Here is a 6,968-nt window from a genome sequence, read left to right on the forward strand (position 1 = left end):
AAGCTAAAAAATGAAGATCCATATCATTTTTTGCGCACTCGCTCATACAAATTGATTTACACATACCTTTTTAAAAATTAGGATTTCATATACTTAAAAATTAATTTACTAGATTGTCTTTCCTTAGGAATCTTTATTTAAACAACTTTTGCTTATGTTTGGCTTCTCTACATTACTTAGGGTTTAGCTTCCACACAAACTTCTGCAAAGTATAGCTCCAAACTATAACTATATCAGCGAAATATTAATGTCCAAAATGAGTTGGAATTTAAAGGGTCGTGTTGTTAGATTATGACACATTCCAGATCGCGAGAAACTAGAAAATTCTAATTTAATTGAATTAATTATTCAAGATGAAAAGGTACATACTCTTTTACATGTTATTTTTTTCGTGTTGTGATGTATTTTCTTCAACTTATGCGCCTTACTAACTTAAATTTCTTTTCAAATTTTTTATTTTAGAGAGATCGAATTCATGCAACTATTGGGATTTTCGTACTTTCAATACAAGCATTAGGAAATGTAAGGTGTCTTACGCATAATTAGGTTTTCAATTTTCTAAAATGTTAGTGACAGGGGTTTACCAGAAATTCTTGAGTTTTTACTCATATTTTTTTGTAGTGATAAACCTCAATACTGAGGACAACTTCTGAAAAATGCACTGCAATATGTAATGAGCATTTGCTACAAAAATGTTCCCTTAGGCACGTGCTACATATCAAGCAAATTGTATAGCATCATTATTTTTTGTGGAACATTCATATCAAACAAATTGTATAGTATCATTATTTTTTATGGAACATTTATTAGGAGATGGAATGAAAGTTTTACTGGAGTCTTAAAATATTTTTAATGTTTGGTTGTAAAGATGGTATTAACACTAACATATTAAACTTTATGGTGTAGATCGTTCTTTTTAATTATCCGCGCATCGCGCGGGTACTAATACTAGTTATATAAAAAGGAGAGTAGTATGCATTGTGGTTAAGCCAAGTGGCAAGTTAAAATGAAGCCACTTGGCAATTTTAGGACAACATTAATAATTAGAAATTATAAATAGAAACATAATCAATGGAAGTAGTTTAATGAATTTTATACATAATCTAAATATATCTTAGACAAATCTAATATATATTGATCAACTCATAGATTTTCTTCTATATTAGCTAGAAATATGGAGGTAAAAAATTAATTAAAAAACTATAATAGGAAAAAATAAAAATATAGAGATACGTAAATTGAGATAACTTATGACTATTTATATCTTGGAGTAAGTTAAAATATAAATAAAACTAAAATTTACTTAAGATATTAAAGATTTATTGAGTTTAAAAATTTAATAAATTCAAACAGCAAAATAAGATCTTATTAAAGTATACAAATTATTTATAAGGTAAGATAAAAACTAAAGAATCAGTAAAAAAATATTGTAATAACAATAATAATGAAGTCATATTAATATTGATAAATCGAGCAAACAATTATCTTATACATAAATATTAATACAATATTTAGATATAATGTGTTCAAACAATTAAGAAAATACTTTTGTATGATTAATATTTGAATTAAGTACAGTTAGTTTAAGTTTGAAAGCATAACATAAATTTTTGAAAATGCGGTCCAATTTAGAAAATAGAATGATAAAAAAATATTTGAATTTGAGATGAGAAAGTTATTCAACTTTTATCTATATTATATTAGAATGAGTGTGATAGAAATATATATTAAATTTGAACAAGCTAATAAAAATCCATATGACAATGTAATAATATTAGGAATTGAATAATATAATATCAAAAATAAAGACTAAATAGAGAAAAAATAAAATTTAGATTTTTTATCATAGAGAAAAGGGGTAAAACTAATTTAAATTTGAGATAAGAAAGTCTTTTATATTGTGATAAGAAAAGTCATAATATGGGTAAGTCCACGTAACTCAAGTCTAATATACAAAATCAAAAACTAAAAATATTGAATAATAAAAATAAATTAGAGATAATGTGAGGATATTTATAAATCATGAGTTTAGAAAATAAAATAAAGTAAATATATAATACTTAAAAATATTATTAAAATTTAAATAATTTAAAATTTTCAAGCAATATTTTTAAATCAAAATAAATATTTATTTTATGATTAAAAAATTATATATTTATCTATATTATATTAAAGAATAGTAGTTGATAATGATATTAAATAAAGTTACAAGGTAATAAAAAGCCACATAAAGTATAGTAAGACTATATATCAGATTAAAAAATAGCAAAATTATGTTAAATTACTAAAAAATTACTATTCGAAATGAAAGGGAAAAACTATTTGAATGTGAGATTAGAGTTCTTAAAACTATGATGAGAATGCTCAAACTATGGATAATACCACAAAATTGAAGTCTTATTTATGAAATATAAAATATAAAATAAAAATTTAAAAATAAAAAATAAATTTCTATATAGACAATTTTACTAATAAAAATTAAAAATTAAATTTGTATCTTAAAACTAAAAGAGAAAGAAAATTTACATAAGTAAATAATACGATAGTGAAAATATTGCTACAACATTCAAATATAATGTGTTCAAAATAATTATAAAATATTTTTTTATGATTAAAATAAAATTTTAATATAAGTAATTTTACTAATAAAAATTAAAAATTAAATTTGCATCTTAAAGCTAAAAAGAAAGAAAATTTAACTGCAGCTAATACAAAAATAATTATAAGAGAACTCAATACATTTGTAACATAATAATCAAATAAATTAATTCAAAGTTACAATTTAAAATAAAATATGATATTATTTTGGTTATAGGTGAAATAGTAATATAAAAAATAGAGGTATTGTGAGGATACTTATACATTAAATTAAATATAAATAAATAAATTAAATAATTAAAATATATTTTAAAATATTACTTATAAATTTAAATGATTAAAAAAATTTCGAATAAGAGGTTACAAGCATAAAAGTATACCAAATTTCAAGAATAAAATATTTATATTTATTAAGGACTATTAAAGGATAATAAGCAAGTCATTAATTTAATTATTAAGCTAATAAAAACTTATATGATAGTATAATAATATTAATTAAGAAATAATACAATAACTATAAGAAAAGAACAAAAAAAAGAATTTGCATAAAAATGATGTGATAAATAAGACATATTTGACTTTCAGTCTTTCAGATAAAAACAAAGTGATAGTAAGAATTTTGTTAAAATAATATTATCTAATGTGCTCAAACAAGACAAATCACAACATGATGTTACAACCCATATCCACATGTGTTAGTTCATGCCATATATTAGTTAACATAAATCCAAGAAGGAATTATCTTTTAGATGATAAGAAGTCAATCCTATTGGTCTTAAGTGATACAAGAGTGTATAAAGGTGATTAACCAGTATTAGAAGTTAAACGAATCAAGGATGTTGTAACTCGTATTTTCAGGTAATCTAGCGGTGCTTAATACACTCAAGAGGTCATTTATTAAGGTATTTTAATCATATAATATCCGTATCATAAGTCTTGAAGTCAAATGAGTTATGAAACAAAAGTCGACAAAAGTTGTCGCAACTTAGGTTCATAATTTTACTTAAACATTGGGTCAAATGTTTCTAATCTTTTCTCATAATTTACAAGGAATTACGGGGTGATCTACCAACCAAATTAAAGATCTAGGAGTCTAGTTTCCAACTCATTAAACCGTTCATCGATACGATCTCGGAGTAGAGAGATATTCGCATTTTCGCGAGACTGCGCCAAGCACCTCTCTATGGGGCCCACTAAGTCGGTTTAAGATATTTGGACCTATATAGGATGACTCCAACCCGTTTTAAGTCATTTATTTTCACTATTTTCAGACCTTAGAACCCTAGTAACATCCTCTCAAGGTTATCTCAAGATTCAAGACCCAAAAAAGGGCAAACAACACAAATCAAGTGTCGGGAATTCCGTGGCGCTAGTAAGTCTCTTGTTCTTCTTGTTGTTGCTCATTTTTGTGTCGTTCCAGCTCGTGTGGGAGGTTGTTTTAAAGGGTTTATGTTCTGTAAATACTCTCTCATGTTCTTAATATCAATCTTAGGTGATTTCAAGCCTTCTAAAGTGATTCTAGTGCCGAAAAACACTAATTGATCGCTAGTTTCGCTTTTTTGTTGTTGTGGCAGCATTGGAGGGATATTTCATGGAAATTTAAGGTCAAATTGGAGTTGTTCTTTCTGTATAAAGGTAAGGAACCTCTTAATCTATATGTATTTAAGATTATCCAAGTTGCAGCTAAGCCATTGAAGCTAGAACTTGTGAAATATATATCGAAAGGCTTGGAAGTAATGTTATTGTTTTGTGGATTGTTTTGCGTTGTTGTTGGGCTGCGTATTTTACTACTATCTTGTGGAGTTTTGGAGGAGTAAGGGTGTGGAGAAACACCATATATATGTAGGGTTATGGGCTGATAGTTATTCGTAACATTTCCAGGTTGTTTGACACGACTACGGTGGTCGTCGTATGTATGGAGTGATTAGGCTGTGTGTGGACTATTTTGGGAGGCTCAATATGTTTATTATTGATGTTGTTTGGGCTATTTGGTGATTGTTTTGAATGGTGTGAGGTCATATATATAGGGGAGGTGCTGTCCGTTTCATCGTAAAATAGGTTGTGGTCGATACATAATAGTTATGACGCTTAAATGATAACGATAGTATCGTTTCTCTTATTGTAGACTAAGGAGTTTTGACAATTGCATAGCTTGAGATTGGGGCAGTATATACAAGGTATGTGAGGCTATCTCTTTCCTTCTTTTGCACGACTCCGATTGTACATAATGTAATGAACGATCTTCCAAGATACTCTACTCTTAGAAGCTAGCAGTACTTACATTGTTTTCCCTCTTATGGAACGATTGATGTTAATGTTGCTTCTCTTAGTCTTATGTTATCAATGTTGTTGGTACTTCCTGATTCTTATAAGGTTCATAGTGAAGAGTTAGTCCTAATAACGTGTATAGAGGATACCGACCTTACGTCACTCCGAAAGGTTTAGAATGTGATTCCATGAGTCGAGCATGCATTATATATATGTATCTATTTTACTCTACCGAGTCACGCTATAGTTGGCCGGGTACGACACCTATTGTGCAACCACTGATCAGTTGGGTTTTACCGAGCTCCACGTGGCCGGGTACGATTCTACCGAGCCTATTATGGCCGGGTACGATATGATGATGATGATGCCCATAGAGGCGAATGCTTTAAAGGTTTATGTATTTATACATATGTATCATGCATTTCATGTAAGTAGCCCTCAGAGGTACTAAGATGTTACAGGTTGTATATTCTCTATCCTTGCTTACATTACTGATCGTATTTATGGTTCCTTGCCTTACATACTCAGTACTTTATTCGTACTGACGTCCTTTTATTTGTGGACGCTACATGTCGTGCTGCAGGTCCTGATAGACAGGTAGGTGCAGCTCCCCACCACAGTAGACTGTCCAGTTCAGCGGTGATTGGCGAGATCCCTTCTCCGGACTTGCCTTGGTCTTGGTATGCAATTTTTGTTATAGATATTATGGGTATGTCGGGGCCCTGTTCCGGCTATGTTGCAACACTTATGTTCTTTTAGAGGCTCATAGACAGGTGTCGGCTCATGTATAGTTTGGTATGCCTTGTCGGCTAGTTTTTGTTGTATAGTCTTTCATAGTAGCGTGGTAGCTCATACCTTATATGTAGTTTCTTGATTGTCTGGTCATCCCCTGCTATGTATGTTCATGTCGTCATATTTCATTGTTGGTTGTCTATGATCTAGGTCTACCATTTATATTGATCTCGTCAGCCTTAAAAGATAATAATGAAGGTTAGATGAAATGTACGTTGGTGCTCGGCAAGTGTGGTCGGGTGCTAGTCATGGCCCTTCAGTTTGGGTCGTGACAAACTTGGTATCAGAGCAAGTCTGTCCTAGGGGTTGTCTATGAGCCGTGTCTAGTAGAGTCTTGATTATGGATGTGTAGCGCGCCACATTTATAATCAGGAGGCTACATGACATCTAGGGTTGTTACCTTCTTCCTGAATCTAGATCGTGCGTAGAGTTGAGTCGTAAGTGTTCGTCTCTAATATTCACCTTGTTTTTTTCAGTGATGCCTTCGACTAGGAAGCAAACGATTAGTAGACGGCTTGATACAGCAGTGGGAGAGGGTACCAGTCAGGTGCCCCAAGTTAGAGCAGGACAAAGTGAGGCTCAAAGTGAGATGCCCTCTCATACCTCATCTACTTCATCTCCTCCAGAGGATATTAGAAGGCACCCAACACCTCCAGTTCCTCCGTCTGGCACTCCAGGCCAGGATATGCAGAGTGCTTTGCAGTTATTGACTAGCTTGGTAGCTGCTTAGGTTCAGAGGCAGAATACAGGTGCTGTTGAGAAACCAGTTAGTACAAGAGTTCGTGATTTTATTAATTTAGACCCTCCAGTGTTTACCGAATCAGACCCCAAGGAGGACCCACAGACTTTTATTGACCAGGTTCATCGTACACTTCGGATTATGCATGTTAGTGATACAGAGGCAGTAGAGTTGGTTTCTTATCGGCTACGAGATTTAGCGGTTCTCTGGTATGATAGTTGGGAGAGATCCAGGGGTCCGAACCCTCCTCCAGCTGTGTGGAAGGAATTTTCTGAGGCCTTTCTTCGTCACTACTTGCCAGTTGAGATACGACGAGCTAGAGCTGATAAGTTCTTGAACCTTAGACAAGGTAATATGAGTGTGCGAGAGTACAGTATGCAGTTTGATTCTTTGGCAAGGTATGCTCCCCATATGGTGGCCGAGATGAGTGATAGGGTGCATATGTTCGTGAATGGGTTGGGACCACATCTAATAAATGAGTGTACGACAACCTCCTTGGTGGAGGGCATGGATATTTCCCCTATTCAAGCTTATGCCCAGACCCTAGAGGATCGTAAGCGCCAGCAGAGGG

This window comes from Nicotiana tabacum, chromosome 20 (genome assembly GCF_000715075.1).
Source record: "Nicotiana tabacum cultivar K326 chromosome 20, ASM71507v2, whole genome shotgun sequence".
Lineage (NCBI taxonomy): Eukaryota > Viridiplantae > Streptophyta > Magnoliopsida > Solanales > Solanaceae > Nicotiana > Nicotiana tabacum.